Source organism: Fistularia commersonii, chromosome 4, assembly GCF_037954325.1.
Source record: "Fistularia commersonii isolate RoL2024-O1a breed Wild chromosome 4, RoL_Fcom_v1.0, whole genome shotgun sequence".
Lineage (NCBI taxonomy): Eukaryota > Metazoa > Chordata > Actinopteri > Syngnathiformes > Fistulariidae > Fistularia > Fistularia commersonii.
This window is the reverse complement of record NC_141287.1, coordinates 19,974,205-19,991,497: the sequence shown is the minus strand read 5'-3', so window position 1 is coordinate 19,991,497 and position 17,293 is coordinate 19,974,205. Positions and strand designations below refer to the sequence as shown.

Sequence of the window (17,293 nt, the reverse complement as noted above, 5' to 3'; positions counted from 1 at the left end):
GAGGGGATAATAATTTGCTTTCTAAAGTCCCTTTGGAATTAGGGAATTCCATTTCCACAAGATGAGTAATGCCCCGAGTAAAACTCTCTACTGCGGTCATTTTGAATTCTCTAGTTTATTTGACACAGCTGATATAGTGTGGAGAGAGCTCCTTTAGTGCACTTGTAATAGGCACAGAGAAAATATCATGTGGAGATGTGACAGGGAGGCCTGTGGGCTGACACCATAAATGGCAATTAGTAAAGACATTCAACTCCTGATAGAGAGGTTTGATCGTAATTTATTGCGGTCACATTACCAGCCCCGGCAGCGAGTGGCTGATAATGATTTCACCTCAGGAATCTGTATATGCGGTCCCAAAGACACTTAGTGTGGCAGAGGGGAACGTCAGCGGTGGCCCGGGCTACTTTGGAATGCATTTATATCTTAAGCCGGTCCGTGGACAGCAAAGGCATCATGACCGCGCGAGGTGTATATTAGAAGATCGGAGCAAAGATGTCTCGGGTGCTGGAGCTGGTGTGATCCTATCCCATCCAATTCTATCCCATCATTTCCTATCTGAGTCCCACCTATCCCACCTAGCCCGTCCTATCCTATCCTATCCTATCCTATCCTGCCCTATCCCACCCCATCCTATTCTATCCCATCCCCCCCCATCTTATCCTATCCTATCCTTCCCTATCCTTCCCTATCCCACCCAATCCTATCCCACCCAATCCTATCCTATCCTATCCTATCCTATCCTATCCTATCCTATCCTATCCTATCCTGCCCTGTCCCACCCCATCCTATCCTATCCTATCCTATCCTATCCTATCCTATCCTATCCTATCCTATCCTATCCTATCTTGCCCTATCCCACCCCATCCTATCCATCCTATCCTACCTTATCCTTCCCTATCCCATCATATCCCATCTTACTCTATCGTATCCTATCGTATCCTATCGTATCCTATCCTATTGTATCCTATCGTATCCTATCATATCCTATCGTATCCTATCCTATCGTATCCTATCGTATCCTATAGAACCCTAATCTTTCCCATCCCATGCCATCTCATCCCATCCTGTCTTATCCTACCCCGTCCCATCCCATCCATTCCTATCCTAAGCTATCCCAGTGGCCTCTAGTTAAAGGCTTTTTTGTGGCCAATTACATATGCAGCATTTGCATCCTTATTTTGATAAGACTGGGTAAGTTCACACGGAGGTTGTACAAATGACTGGCAAACTGGAGGACAATAGAAATGAGTACGCGAGTGCAGAACGATAATAAATGCAGATGCCTCATGGGGCAGGAAGGGTCGCCGCGTCTGTCGGAGAAAATGATATGAATTATGCTACGGCTTTCACGGTCATCACATCCCAAGTGGGGGGATGCTACGCCAGCGCGCGAGACGGCGCACTTCGTCATCATCGTCAAAACCATTAAGTGAGAGAATGTCTTTTGAAAGAGTATTTATCCCCCCCAGAAGGATGCAATCTATGCCAAGGCACACTGAGGCAGTTCCAGCAGCCCGCTGCGGCCATAAAACCTTTCTACTCAGTTGCCATCTGTATATTTGTCTTAAACGAAACTGAGAATGACACGGTGTCAAAACGGTCCGACTCCGTCAACATGTTCGCGAGAGTCGTTTCTTCCGACTTGGGCGGCGCCGTTTTACACGTTGTAATTGTTTTGAAGTCTGACACGAGGTTATTTCCGCTGACGCTTTTGCGAATTGATATTCCGACGGTTGTCACGGAGGCACGTGCCGCGGCGACCTCGCTCGGAATAATCGCCAACCTCTGTCTCAATTACAGAGCTTTTGTCTACAATTTCGGGACGGCCGCGCTCACTGGTTTACGCCGCTGACGCTGCTGCGTTGAGGCGCAGATGTGACGACGTGATGTTGGCGGAAAGGCTGATGGAGAAACAATCTATGGTTAAAAATTGATGTACAGTGAAAGTCTAAATCCTTAGACGCTTTCATTTCTGGCCAATGTAACTCTGTTTCCATGGTAACCTCTCCTTGAGTACCCGGGATTGCAGCACTGCACCTAAACTTAGGTTTTTATTCCTACGATATAGCAATCATAACACATTTTCAGTAATGAAACAGGCAAACGTGAGGCGTTGGATATGAAACGATACCGCCCGCTTGACGACGCCGCGGTCCGACCACACCTCCAGCAGCGTCTCGTCTGAAATATGAAAAAGCATGTACCCTCGGTGTGTTATGATACCATAAAGTGCCTCCCGGAACAGGTGGTACAGCAGATAAAGAATCAAGATGAAATTTTTATGAGCGAGCCTCGGTGTTTACCGAGGATCCGCTCGACTCGGCCGATCCGTGTTTCGTTCCCGTGCGAGAAAATCAGGAACAAAAAGTCAAAATAATCCCCCATGTAGATTGAAAGTGCGCAGCCGTCGCCTCGTTCCGTAATCCCTACTTGACTTCCCGTGACAATATACCCATTTTTACACAGTGGCCTCCGGTGCCTTTGGATCATACGGAAATACGTCGGAGTGAAATTGTCCTTGCCCACGAGAAGCAAAGAACATGTAGGGTTTCTGCATTGTACTCTGACGGCGACTAGAACGTAGAAAAAGACAGGAGCTGTTCCTCCTTCCTTTTGAATCGGATCCCAAGGTGTTTCGATCACCACCTCGGCGTGATGCACTCTCCAAATGAGACGTGTAGGTCTGCGCGCAGCATATTTTCCTCTGGAGTCACGCCAGTTGCTGCTTTTGCCGTACCGCGTCGGTTCTCCTGGCTGTAAGAAGATATTTTTGGGTGCGCTGCCGGTGGACGGGTTTGGCTTTGCGTTACGTCGTTATTAACGGACAGCGTAAAAATAGTCTTTTTCTCAAAAGGGGAAAAGAATCCTCCTGTATTAACAAGTTGCGGATCAGTTAATGGCGCCGACAGGAATACCTCCTGACATTTTAACAGACAGTTCAGATATGAACCATATCACGATGGCGGCGAGCTGCATTTCGCCGACCACCGTGTCACAGCGTTGGGAGTAAACGCGTGTCGGGTAGCGCGTGTACACACTTTATTTCATTGTTACGTTATCGATCTGTATGTCAGTGCGATAAAGCAAGGCTGACTTTCACTACTTTTTACCTTATTTGTGCAGTGCGGGTCTGGCAGGCACTCGATTAATGATAGATGGTTTTCGGTCCGAGCTGAGCGAATTACAACTTGTGATTTTTTGGATGGAAATACAAATCAGTATAAGTCGACCAATGATTGACCTTCGCTCGTCGTACGCTCAGACTGTCCTTACAAACAAAACGAAGGGCTAAATGTACACATCCGGTCCTATAAGGGTTTCCTCGGGAAGGGAAAGCGATGCGGCACCCCACATAGCGCACGCTTACATAACCACACTTATGAGACGGGGCTGCTATGCAACACGCTCCTGTTTGTTTATATCGTCGCCCATTAAAACGCCACTCGTGCTTTTCGTCCGTCTTTTCACGTGCTTTTGAGGATGTTGTCCGATGTTGTCGTGTCTGAACCGGTGCCGGTTCAGATCCCCGAATATCACCGAATGATGTACGTTCCTCGGCTTTTCCCGTTTGGGTGACAATGCTTTTCCCCGCGCGGAGGTCTAATTAAGCTAGAAGATAAAAGATCTGTTTGCGCGTGAAGAGCCGTCGCATTTTTATCGCACGTTTTTTTTTTCCAGTTTGACTGTTACGATCCTGCTGAGAATTCTATTTTATGTTTGAACTCTGTGTTCTCTGTTTTGCCTTCACGGGTTGGTCACCGTCAGCCTGACAACCGGTATTTGCAAATATATTTGTGTAGGCGTTGAGCGGAGCAGCAGTGATACACAGGGGAGCCATGTCTGATGGAGGTGCTTATTTCAGGCGTAATCGTAAATGTGAAGATAAAAGAATATTTGACTTTCAGTTATGCATGTAGTTCAATTTAAAATGGATTGTATTTGGATTTTTGCGCATGTGAACGTCTTTGTCTGGGGGACTTTTTGAAGCCCCTGGATCAGAGGTTATATTTAAGGAACGTAATGTAGACAGGAAAATGTGGGCAGAAAAATAAATTAGAATTTATAAAATGAAACATCAAACCACCTCTATTGGTAATATTTAAATGTTTCATATTGTCATAATGTGTCATATCAAAATGCGACTGATGTAGAGGTGACATATTGGACCATATTTGAGCAAAATAACTTTAGCACAAAATAAAATTAAAAAAAAAAAAAAAAAAAAAATTATAGGTATTTATCTAAAATAAAATTAGGTATATATTTATGTATATATGCATGTACCATATTTTCCGGACTATTGAGCTCACCTGAATATAAGTGTATAATATAATTCATATATAACATCTAAATATATGTATATATTGGCTGCACTTGTCGAAAAGCTGCAGGTGTCCACGTTCTAACATGAAATATTTACACAGAAACAATTAAATACGTACCGGTAACATCCACAAATATGTGTTTTTTTTCCAAACAGTGCCTGTAACACGACGGATAAAAAACATTAATTATAAACATCACAAGGCAAAATCCATCCATCCATCCATCCATCCATCCATCCAGCCATTTTCTATTCTCGCTTTGTCCTCCAGCTGATCTTCGTCTAGGTCTTCCTCCTGCGCACTAAAAAAAAGTTGTCTTCTTTGGTATCGGTATTTCACTGGTCCGATTTGACGAGAGCCAATGTTTCGTTGGCGTAAAGCTCGTTGGCCCCCCAAAATCCATAAATCAGCCGCATCATTGTTTAAGTTGCGGTTTATAGTCTGGAAACGGACCGAAATCCAGATACATTTAGAGCCTTGGGCCATCGAAACATATTTAAAACACCCGAACACATACAAGTGAGCACCACTTTGGCTAGAAAACACACATTTTCCAGAAACAATGGGGTGTTTGCAGTAAAAGGGGTAATTTTTAGTTATATATAGTTATAATCATAGATTCTCTGACCTTGGTTACTTCGGCGACTCATATACCGATAGAAATTCTCATTCATTTTTCAGCGTCATATCTCATGTTATGCCGATGACACACAGATATACCTCATGAAATATGAGTTTGCTGGTCGTGCTGATGAAATGATACAATTTAAGTCGCTGTTTTTCAGATGGAAAATACAGCTTGGAAACTTATTGTTACCCCCCGTTATCCTTTAATCGGATCGACACGGTCACCGAATCCCCAACTACCGTCTTAAGAATGTCACAGTGATCAGACTCGAATATGAGCCGTGGTGTTTGCTTTTATCCGACGCAGGCTGTAATGGACTGCTCACCGGTCTGCCCGAGACAGCAATCAGACAGCGTCAGCTGATTCAGAGAGCCGCTGCCAGGTTTGTAGCGAGGAGCGAAAAAGCACAGCGTGAAGCCCGGTTCTTAGCTCACAACATTGGTTAAGAGCCTCTTACAGAATCAACTTTAAATGCTAACGCTTGTCCACAAATCTCTCGGGCTTAGCGCCACTCCCAAAAACAAAAAAGAGATACTCTCGGCCAGTTAGGATCTCATAGATCGGTGATTTACGAGGAAAGCCTGCAGCTTGTCTGGTCGTAAAACGCTCGAGATTAGCAATTTGAGGACTGAATAAATAAATCAATAACGATATATAATGATTTAATATGTAATAATGAATACAGTTGCCTTGTAGACAAAAAGATCATCATCTCATCTCTGCTCAGTTCTACTCTTTTGTTCTGCCGCCCTCCCCTCTATGTGCTCACATTAGGTTAATCAGGATTTTGTTACAAATCCCGATATAATTACAGATTAATAACTTTTCAGGCTGATTTACGACTCGTCCGCCGATTCAGGCGCCGCTGCATGCGCTCTATAAATAGTGTTCTAATAACGGCGGCGACGCCGTTCAACGTTGGAGTTGCATAAACACCATCCAGAGGCAGTGTGTGCATGTATTGATCAGATGGTGCAGAAGTAAGAAAAAAGAAAACCCAGCAAAAGCGGTCGCCATTTGCTCCTCCCTTCAGGCGTCACCGCAGCCAATCACGTGCCTCCATCTAACCCTTCCCTCTTCCATCGCCTTCTCTCAAACCAACTAACTTCACGTCGTGTTTCCCTGCATCCATAAAGCTTCCTCCAGACCTCCTGTCAGCATCCCTCTACCCACATCTTCACCCTCCCTCCTCCGCATGTGTCCCAACCATTTCATTCTGAGAAGTCCTTCTTCATTCAGCCTTGAAATGAAAGGGCTTTTTTTTTTTTTTTTTTTTGCAACGACTTTTAATTCCGTTCCCCTTTTTAATCATATGGTGAAGAAACAGTATCCGACAAATACGAGTCATCAACGCAATCTTGATTGGTTTGTTTTTTTGTTTTTTTTTTAGACCAAACCAGACACAAAGCGGATTTGCTTTGCTCACATAACAAAGGTTTGAAAAAGAAAAACGCTCACCAAGAGTGCTCCAATTTTAAGATCATTTATTTTACATCAAGAAAATTTATTATAGCATGATTTTTTGAGCAAAAATCTGCTCATCTTCAAATGCTCACCAAAATTTTTTGAACAATATTTTTTTTCTTTATTTTTTTTTTTCATATATACCCACTGGGAAGACTGACCCCACATGGTTTAAATGCGGATTTTGATATTAGATCTTGTCTATAGGGACGTTCTTTTGTTGTCTATCTGTGTCGTTCATGGGTCGGCTTCATTGCGGCTCCCGATGGTTTTTGAAAATAACGGGCATTTAATTAAAATATATTTTATTTTAGTTTGATCATTTTTCAAATGTTATTTTTAATTTGAAGATGAAGGCGATCATGGAACATCTAAATAAACGTATTAAAAAATTTTTCTTTCTCCTAAGAAGCGACGGCACGGTTTGCTGCCGGTGGATAATTTAAGTTTGGCTTTTTTTCTTTTTTTTTTTTGTCATAAATACAAGAAGGATTCAACTAGATGTTGAGGAAATTGCAGAAATGTAATTTTGTTTTCTTTGCAGTTTTTCATTGATTAAAAAAACAACAACAAAAAAAAAAACACATCTTTTGTTTCTACATGTCAGAAAAGCAAAGACATAACATTATATGCTGTGTTTATTCAATTTACATTTCAAAAGGGTTGTGTGTTTTCTTTACTTTCGGGAAACGGCTCTAAATGGCTCTTTGAGAGGTAAATGTATATTAAGAGTATCCGTATCTTAGGCCTTTTCTCAAAACAAGTTGAAGATAATTTTAAAATGAAATTATATATCTAGCAAGAGGCGCAAGAAAAAAAGTAGCGAATCACGTGATCATTTCCTTTAAAAATGGCACCGCAATAATTGTTTTTGCTCATGCCATAATAAATTTTCTTTATGTCAAATAAAGTATCTTTAATTACGGAGCACCCTTGGTGTGCTGATTTTTTCAAACCTTTATTTAGTCTTTTGTTCCGGCGCACATTCCTAACTGGGCTACGGATGTGCGTGATTTTCTTTTTTTCTCTTGCTCACATAACAAACATCTGAGCCCTGATTTTGTCAATAACAAGGTTTGGATTCACCAAAAGCCCAGCGTTCATTTACATCCTCAGATCACATAGTTATTTGTCGAAATTCCACACCTGGTTAGCAGTAAGAACCACTTGGTTATGAGCTACAGCAGTGAGATCCGAAGAGAGTCCAGAGGAAATCTGCGGGTTGATTTGTTTGTCTGTAAATCTATTTGCTTTCACCGTCTTTGTTTTTTTTCGCACGTGGCGTCTCGCTGTGCGAACAACCCAGATTTCCTGTTTTTGTGGAACTCAGAGACGGGTCGGGACGGTTTACAAGATACCGGATTCTGTTCGTATCGTGCTTTTGAAGCTGCGGTTCTAAATAACGACAGGCTTTTTCAAAATGAGTGCGATTGGAGTAAAAAAATGTAAAAAAGAACGTTTTAATTGAAAATTATGTTATTGTGCTGTGTTAATTATAGCATTTTACGATATATTTTTTTTTTAAAGTTCAAGCGCAAAGAGTAAAACAGGGATTGTCAGACTTCTTTGTCAGACCAGTAAAAACATTACCTAGAAGTAACACTAAGTCCAAATGTTTCCTTTGTTTTTATGTAAAGGAGGTAAACAGGTAAATTATATAAACCTTTATATGTAATTAACTGCTCCTCTAAAAAAAATTACATGACGAATTAATATTAAAAATCAGTATTAAAAAAAGAATTGATTACACACTTAAAATTAATAAAAAAGATTGTTTTGACAATGTCACTAGATGTTTTTTCATCAAAAAAAATCATTTTGTTTTCAAATTTTGACGCAAAAAAAATACATTGCAAAAATTACTTTTTCATTTTTGCCCGTTTTTTTTTTTTTTTTTTTTTTTTAAACCCACTGTATAAAATCCCCAGATGCATTTCAGGCTGGGGGCCACAAAATTCTGTTCAGAGGGCCGCAAATTGGCCTTCGGGCCGCGAATCTGAGACCCCTGGTGTAAAATAAGCCAAACTGTGGCGCTTCAGCAGCCATATTTGCCAGCGTCTTGTCACGTACCTTCATGAGTTACGGGGAGATTTTATAGCTTGAAATGAAGTCCTGCATTACATTGATGTTCTTGCGAAATGAACAACCCCGAACCGTCGTTCATGGATTTTGCCTCGTCTGTTTGGAGAGATTGTTCAAGTGGCGAACAGAAAGGTATACAGCGATCCCTCGCTATAACGCGGTTTACTTTTCACGGTTTCGCTACTTCACGGATTTGCATCGTGCGTTGTGTTCTGCATTCTGATTGGCTAAAAACTCACTCCGCTTCTTCTCTACCTGTGCGTCAATAACGTTGCAGTTTCATATGTACAGGTACGTGAAACAGCTTGCCAAATTTACATGACGTACGTGCAAATTCTCTCGCAATTTCCAGTTTTTCTAAAACCCATAATGTTGACAAAACGCTCTGGACCGACAAAAGGGCCCAAAAGGCAGCGGAAGATGCTATCTATCGCAGATAAAGTTAAACTTCTGGACATGCTAAGGGAAGGTAAAAGCTATGCTGCTGTAGGTCGGCATTACGGAATTAATGAATCTTCCGTTCGTTCCATAAAGAAGGAAGAAAAAAACATAAGCACGACAGCAGCGATGTATAATAGAGTATTTAATTGTATTATAATTGTAAAAAAAAATAAAGGTTTCTATTTCACGGATTTTGCCTATCACGGGTTCTTTTTGGAACGTAACCCGCGCCAAAAACAAGGGTATACTGTATTTTCTTTTCCCAGTTCCGAATGCGCCGACCCTCCCAAATCTTGTATTATCTCATACAGCGGAACAGTATTTAAGCTACTTCTCAATGACCTAAATATGCATACATGCTCAGACAATGTAAAACCAAACAGTTCCGCCTCTGATTCATAGTATCACATCACTCCTTTCCTATTTGTTGTGTTTTTGTGAAATAAAGGAATTGGAGTCCAGACAGAATTGTAGTGATTCTGGCTGCTTAATTATCTTGCAATGTGTGACCGCCCCCCTATCTTCTCCCAGTTGGACGTTCCCAAATCGGCATGGCAAGCTACGCCACGTGAACGCTACGGCGAGTGGCACGTCGGAAAGTTTGTAAAATAAAGCTGTTAAATGCTTTGGTTTGCCGCCGCGTAAAAAAGTTTTTTTTTTAAAGTGATTATTCACGAACACAAACGGGATCATCGGTTTTCTTGCTAAGTGGCGGGACTTCGATGCAAATTCTCTTGACTGTGCGTCGCATTTGGATCGCTGGTAAAATTAATAATGTGCTGTGAATAACTCATATTTAGACGTTTTACTTTCTTACTTTTCCCCAAGGTTGTCAGGGTGTGGAAGTAAAATGTCCTTTTTTTTTAAAAAATTTTTTCATTTCTCGAGATAAACCGAGCCGTCGCACTATTCATTAGAATGTTGTTTTTGTTTTTTTTGTTTTTATTTTCCACGAGTGTTTCGGTTCATTTTCCCCGAACTAATCATTTCCAAAGTGACAAATACTCTTCATCACGCATGATGGAGTGCAACACGGGCGTCTCTTGATTTGGTTTGAATGTTTCCAAAGCAAATTCTGATAAACGGGATTAAAAATGCCCGGTTTGTTGCTCGGCGATCACGTTTGTTTTTGAAAGATTTCTTTCGGCCCCTGTTTCCCCCCCCCCCCCCCCCCCCCCCATCCCGCCTCAAAGCTTCCTCACAATTCGGTGTCAGAATGAAAAACGGATTAGTTATCTGTTCATTTTTTAACGGTTGTGGGCGGCGAGAGTCGGTCGCGTATAGGCCGTATTAAATCGGCGATGTTTATTCATATAAACGCATGAATCAAAAATATGAGAAGACGGGGAAACTCGGAATAATTAAACGTCTGGGTTTGCACTCGATCTTCTCACCTTTAATGGTATGTTTGTGTTTGGTCCTCTTCGATTATTAAACGTCTGAGAAAAGAAGAAGGTCTTCTTTATGCGCGCACACTCAGTTATGTCATTAAGTTTTAAAAGTTTTCTAATCAAATCTGCTACTTCTTAATAAGGAAGGTATTAAAGGCTCTCTTAAAACCAAGGTACCGTATTGCGGCTGCAATAATGAACTGACCTGTGTAGTGCAAATAGTCGGCGGATAATATCGCCGTCGCTTCAATTAAGCTATTGTTGTTTTGCAAATAAACACACATAAATGTGTTTATTTAAAGGTAAAATTAAGGATAATTGCTTTCATACAATTCTACCTCAGCTCGCATAATGAATTACCCCGATTAACAGTTCAGCCGGTGTCGTGGCCCGATCCGTGTTTCATTTTTAATTGAATTGTAAATGGGGAGGTTTCCGTCGCACCCGTGACCCGGGCGAAGAGTCCCCCCCCACCCCCCCCACCCCCGCCGCCGCCCTCCGCAATTCCAAATATGACCCATTCGGTGAAAATCCGGGACGGCCTCTGGAGAGACTGAAGATAATTCATTTTTAAGTCATGACGGTTTCGGCGTAACACCCTTCCCGGAGTCGCGAGGTTTAAGTCGGTTCAATGGGGGAGTTGGAAACGCGGATCCGGCGAAGGAGGGAGTTTCCAATTAAATTTGATGTGCTCAGGGTGAGAACTCAGGAGAGTGTTGTGCCGCTCCCTGCTGAGCTCAACCGGTGTAGCCATGTGTGATAGCTTATAGCTTAAACATATTTCATGCTTTTCGCTGACATTTTTCCAGGCGGTTGCGTTGAATATTTCACCTCATCAATTTCGGATAACGTCTGCGGCGTCGTGACGAGGCCGCCGTTAGACAACAATAATGAAATGTGGTTGGTTTAACCGCCGGGGGGCGTCCGGTAAGTTTATCCTGATTGTCCCTTAATTATTCAAGCGCCCCTCCACGATGGACGCGAAAGCCGTGAAGGAAACCGTTGCCGATTCCCGAAAACGAGAAGGGTCGAGCGCAGACCTTATTGAATTCCTTCATTTTCATCGGATCCCGCAGTCGTGCTTATGGGGAGGAAAAAAAAAAAATTTTTTTTTTTTATCCAATAGTGTTGACAGTCAGAGTCCATTCAGGAAGGTTTGCAAATTTCAAGGCTAAATTTCTGTTTGAATTTAAAAAGCGGAGAAAGGAGGGGTTTTCTGACGCCTTCTCATTTGACACCTACCGTGCAAACTGAATTTACGGGATTAGCGCGTAACCCCGGACGACGGCATATTGTTTGTTATCCTCTCAAGTATACGCCCTGGATTCCTCTTTGAGTTCAAGATTTCCAAATATATCATAAGATGTCTGGAAAAAGTGGCGCTGATTTTGTAGGTTTAGGGGAATTTTATGCCTCCCATTTCAGGGAAATAAATGTCTAAAAAAAAAAAGAGGGAACACTAGATCCCAGATTTGAATGAATGAAATATTCTTATGAAATAATTGCATGTGTTGACAATAAAATCACACAAAAATGATTCATGGAAATCCAGTAAATGTCCTTAAAACAAGTCAAAATGAATCTGCGTTGCTTCCTAAGTGGACAGAAGTGTGATTGACTTGGATTTACATGGTGTTGTTTAAGTGATCCCTTTATTTTTTGGAGCGGTATGTTATTGTGTAGAGGTCACGCAGTGTCATTAGCTTTTTATAGAAAGATCTAAAATTAGTTTGAAAAGGTTTGACTGAGCTACGTTGCGCCGAAAACGTCGTTTCTCACGCGAGCGCAGACTTTGGTTACCGTCTCAATGCTCAAGTTATATATATTCTTTCTAAATATACTGATTCCGGTCAATTAACAGCGGTGATTCTGTTCGGCGCTGCAGAGGCTGAAATCCCCGAGCCGGAGGCAATCTGGAACAATCTGCTCCTCGGCCCTTATCTGGAGCCGCCGTCGGCCTCCGAACGCAGCCTCTGCTCTCGCCTCCGTGGCCGCGTCGCTTCTTTCGACTCCCCGGACCTGTCAATCCCAAGCGTTCCGGCAGATGCCCTCGGACCTGCCCTCCTTCCTCCCGTCTTCTCACCTGCTCTCCTCCCTGTTCCCTGCCAAAGCATCAGCGAGGGTTTTGATCGTCGATGTGTTCCTGCTCTCGCCCTTGACTTTTTTTTTTTTTTTTTTTTTTTTTTTCCTCGACTTTATTCATTTTTCTCCGTCCTGCCTTTCTCTGTTCTTCTTTATACGACAAATATATTTTTTTTCTAATTTATTTATTTTTTATTTTTTATTTCCCCCCTCCGGCTCGCGGTCTGCATTCGGGTTCCTCATTGTACCCCATCCCCCCCCCGTGACACAATCTGTGCATTAACCGAGCAGACCGTGTGTGTGTGGGTGTGTGTAGCTGCGGCTAGATGTGTAGCTTCTCTCAACCGTGAAAATAATAAGAGTATTTCTGATTTGCATCCGAGTTGCACATAATGCAGTTCCCTCACCTCACACGTGTGAGAGCTGCAGCCGCCGGATCAAAACCCGTAGCTTCGTAAAATCGAGATCAAGAGCGATCTCTCGATCCTCTTTTTGTGCACCGACAACTTTTGTTCATGTAGAACCCGAAGAACACCCGCCGAAAAAAAGCCAGATTCCGAGCGATTTATTGATCCCCATAGAGGAGATTCCTTTCTCGCGGCAGAAAGTTGAGATAACGTTGTCGGCAGGATTCGAACCTGCGCGGGGAAACCCCAATGGATTTCTAGTCCATCGCCTTAACCACTCGGCCACGACAACACGGAAGTTAAGAACCGCTTTATTCACCCAGTAATTTTGCAACGACTAGGAATTTGCTTTGGTTGAAGGTGCTAAACCGTCATAGGCATCAAATAAGTGGAAATTAAAAGTGAGATCAGGGCGCTTGTGTTTGGTTGCGCAAAAAATTTGTGCAGAAGTTGAAGGTTTAGGACAGTGTCAGTGGGGGACGGCGGCTTTATTTGTGATTTTATACAGATAGTGAGCGTCCGAATGTTGTGTAAGACATCGGTGAGAAAGGGTAAATATGTACCGTAATTTCCGGACTATTGAGCCGCACCGGCTTAAGAAAACTAAATAAATCGATGTGTACATTTATACAGGCTGCACTTGTCTATAAGCCGCAGGTGTCCATGTTGTAACATGAGATATTTATAAAAAAAAAAAAAAATCTTTTAATTAGATACATACCAGTAACATCTACAAACACGTGCTGGAAATGCCTTTTTTTTCCCAAACAATGCCTGGAACACGGCTAATGAAAAATGTATCAGTTTATTATATTAATAATAAATAACACAAGGAAAAGTCCATCCATCCATTTTCTATCCCCGCTTTGTCCCACTGAAGCCGATCTTCGTCTATCTTGATCTTCCTCCCGCGCACCAAACGTCCATCTTCTTCGAAATTTATCAGAATTTCACGGTCATTTCATTGGTCCGATGTCACGAGGCTAAATGTTTTGGTGGCGTGAAGCTTGTTAGCGCGAAAAAAATCCATTAATTAGTTGCATCGTCGTTTAAGCCGCAGCGTTCAAAGCTTATAGTCCGGCAATGACGGTATACATATATATATATTATATATTATATATTATATATTATGAGATGGCAACGGGGCAAATCTGGATGCACTCTGTTTGGTACGCGGCTTGAGGTCTTTTAAGATGTTGGCAAAACACGGATCTTCTCCAGACGTGTGTGATATTTTTAAATATACTCATCAGCTGTAAAAAGCAATGATTCACAAGCGTACACCTTTTTCACTTCTTTTTTTTTTTTTTTTTTCTAGAGGATGGGACTTTCATGCAAATGCTTTCAGCGCGATCATTACACTTTATAGGATGAGCAGGGATACGCTGCGATCGACTCGGCGTAATGGCCGCGGCACGGAAGCAGAAATCCTGGATTCCGATTAACTGAGCAAGCTTCCCGAGGGGGAGCACGTTAATTGTGTCTTTAGGGATTTGTCAGGCCCCGGTAGGACGGCAATAAATCACCGATAGAGGAGGTGTGGCGGGAGACCTCGGATGAACTCGTCGGGTGATGAAACCGCCGGAGATGCATTCGCAAACAACGGTTGGTTGTGTTTGTTTTGTTTGTTCCCGTTGGTCTCAGCGGACGTTTTCGCTATGAAGGGCGTTTTAGGACGATCGACAGAAGCGGCGAGAGGCCTCAGACCTCGCCGGCCCTGTCGTTACGGAGGATCTGCGCGCAGGGGAAAGTGTCGCGTGGTCTTAATTGAGGTAAAAGCGGAGACTTGAGGGTTTATTAAAGGGGAGGAGGTGCTCGGCGGCAGTATTGATCCAAGGACCGAACGCGCCACGTGAACGCGTCGCTCTAAAGGAGACCCTCTTTTCTCGGCGCGCTGGAATTCAAGGGAAGTCTTCGTCCGTTCCTTCACCCTCGGGGCTCGTCTCTTCTTTACGACCGAAGGATATTTGATTTCCCCGGGATGGCGGAGTTACGATTGTTTCTGCATTTTTCCCCCATAAAATCCATATATTGCCATTTTTCCCCTACCGGTTCCCCTTTATAACATGGTCGGGGAGGGTCTTCATTTGCAGCGTCCTGTATGCTCCGATGGCCCGGAGTCATCTGCTCCTCCATCCTGCCCGACACCCCACCTCGCTCGGAGATAGTTGGCAGCTCGCGCTCCTCTTCCTTTCCTCTCCGACAACATCCAAGCGATTGCCTCAGCATCCAGCTTCTCCCCTCCCCCACAGCAGCGCGCTTTCCACTGCCTTGTTCCCTCCATCGGCTCCGCCGTCGCTGCGAGGCGGAATAAACCTCGGAGCCGCGAACCGCCGTCAGCCTCTATCGCAAATGGATTGTTCACTTAAATAGAATTAAATAGTAGGAGAGCGAGGGATTTTCACGTGAAAGAAGTCAAACTGTGAAAAACAGGTCACTAAACGCTTCTGAACGTCTCTGCATTTCACCACTTGATGTTGGTCACCATAGAAACAGCTGGTCAGACAGGACTTTGCACAATGGCGGCGTTTGTATCAAAATGTGATTTCCAAAGCCAAAGTACTCTTAACCGTGTTATTTAGTCATTTGGGAACTGTTGTGTCTCCTCCGCCGCGTCTGACAACGCATTTTTTTTGAATTCCCGCAGCCCTTTTTTCATATTTGACAAGACATTTTCCAAAAGAAGCCGAAAAAAAAAAAAAAAAGACGTGGGGGGGTTCTATTTAATTATCTTGCAATCCAGTGATGCTGCATAGGCCTTTTACAGACAGCCGTGGCCGGGCGGAGATTCCTAAAGCGGCGGCGCCGGGACGAATCCCGGCCGGCGTGGTTTTCTCCGTCTCCTCGGCTCGGCGGCCGCGCTCTCGTGCTTGTTTTTGCTCACATTTTTCTTATATATAACACTTGAGCTGTTTCCACAGCCCTGATAGCCTGTCAGGGGACTTTGCTGACAGCACTGCACCGGCAAGTGTGTGTGTGTGTGTGTGTGTGTGTGGCCATTTGAGTGACTGAGTAAACAGGAGAATCAGATAGAGGGAGACAAGGGGAGAGAGAGAGAGAGGGGGGAGGGATGGAGATTATTTGTGAATTTGTCAATAGTCAAAGGGAGCAAAGCGTCCGTTGATAGCGGCGGCGTCTGAATGAAGCCCCCCGTCGACAGCGATGACACTTTTAAAAAACAAAAAATGTGGATTGAGATCCTGCCTAGAGGGTCGCGCAGAGTGACGATGCCTGGATGTCGGCTCTCAGCAGGTCCACCACTCTACTTACTGTGTCCTCGGTGTGTCAAGCACGGATCCGCGGCGGAGAATATGAGCGTGTCGAGCGGGAGACGGATAGGATCCTTCCGAATCCTACAACCTTGGATAAGCTTCTCTAGGACTGGCAAGTCTATGAATACCACTTAGATTTTCTTTTTTTTTTTTTTTCTCGCCGCTATAAAGAAACACTGGCGTGTTCCCTGCGCTTTTTCTAATCCCGCCGCGAAAAAAAGGAAGGCGTTTTATCTTCGCTGTCACTCCGCGGACACTTTACTTCGAGGGACCGCAAATTCACCGGCCTCTGTATTATCGGGGAAATGTACGTTTTCCTCAGACGCCGGCGGAGGCCTGCTATACTTTTTACCAATCTGATGACGCAAATTAACCGGTAAAAGCTCGTAACGCACCTGCGCGAATGATTTTTTTTTTTTTCCTCCGATTCCACCTTTTTCTCGGCCTCCCGGTGTTTTTTTTTTTTTTTCTTTTTTTTCCTTCCGTCTTGAATTTGTGAATTCAGCAGGGGATTATTCTAATGCTATTTGCACCGCCACACGGATATCATGCGCCAGAGCTGGTGAACTTTGCCGATGAGGGACTTCTGAGGGGACTTTTAGCTGGATTAAGCTCCCGTATTACACGGCCAGAAAACACACACCGCGCTATACCTTTTTTTTTTTCCTCCCTTATCGTCGAGAGATTTCTAAATTCCAAGTTAGATAAGAAAAAGAGCTAAATTCGGACGTAGAGCCGAAAGCGACGACTGCAGGCGAGAGGCGTGATTTTATTGTACGTGTATATTAACGTGAGGACGATCGCGCGTCCACAAATTCACCCTTGTTTTTTTTTTTTTTTCGTTGTCGGGAGCTCCGGAGGCAAACATCTGGTTTGTTCGCCGCCAAAATGCTGTTTTCACCAGTTGCTCCCCGGCAGCGCTTTCGTCTTCCGGTGTGAGAAAAGAGCGAAAGAAAAGAAGGAGTGGAAGAACAGCCGAGATCAAGCCATCATCTTACCGACGACGTTAACATACCGCGGTACATGGCAGTCGGATTCACCGCGAGGGAAATATTGATTAAACTTGTTTTTTAGTTTCCAGTATTTTGCCTCTGTGAAATATACCGCCATTTGTCTGTGTCCGATATTACATTTGTCGCACAACAGGTGGATACTATAATTGGATATATAACCAACTACAATGCCAACGTGATTTATT

The 17,293-nt window shown here is 43.4% G+C and overlaps 1 protein-coding gene and 1 non-coding gene across 3 annotated transcripts in view; one reads left to right on the top strand and one right to left on the bottom strand.

Annotated features, from left to right (window-relative positions):
* Positions 1-17,293, top strand: part of kcnj3a (potassium inwardly rectifying channel subfamily J member 3a) — a 34,714-nt gene that overhangs the window by 2,743 nt on the left and 14,678 nt on the right. The gene's annotated exons all lie outside the window — the stretch shown is intronic.
* Positions 13,034-13,115, bottom strand: trnas-aga (transfer RNA serine (anticodon AGA)). The gene has a single exon. It is a non-coding gene; the product is annotated as a tRNA-Ser (tRNA).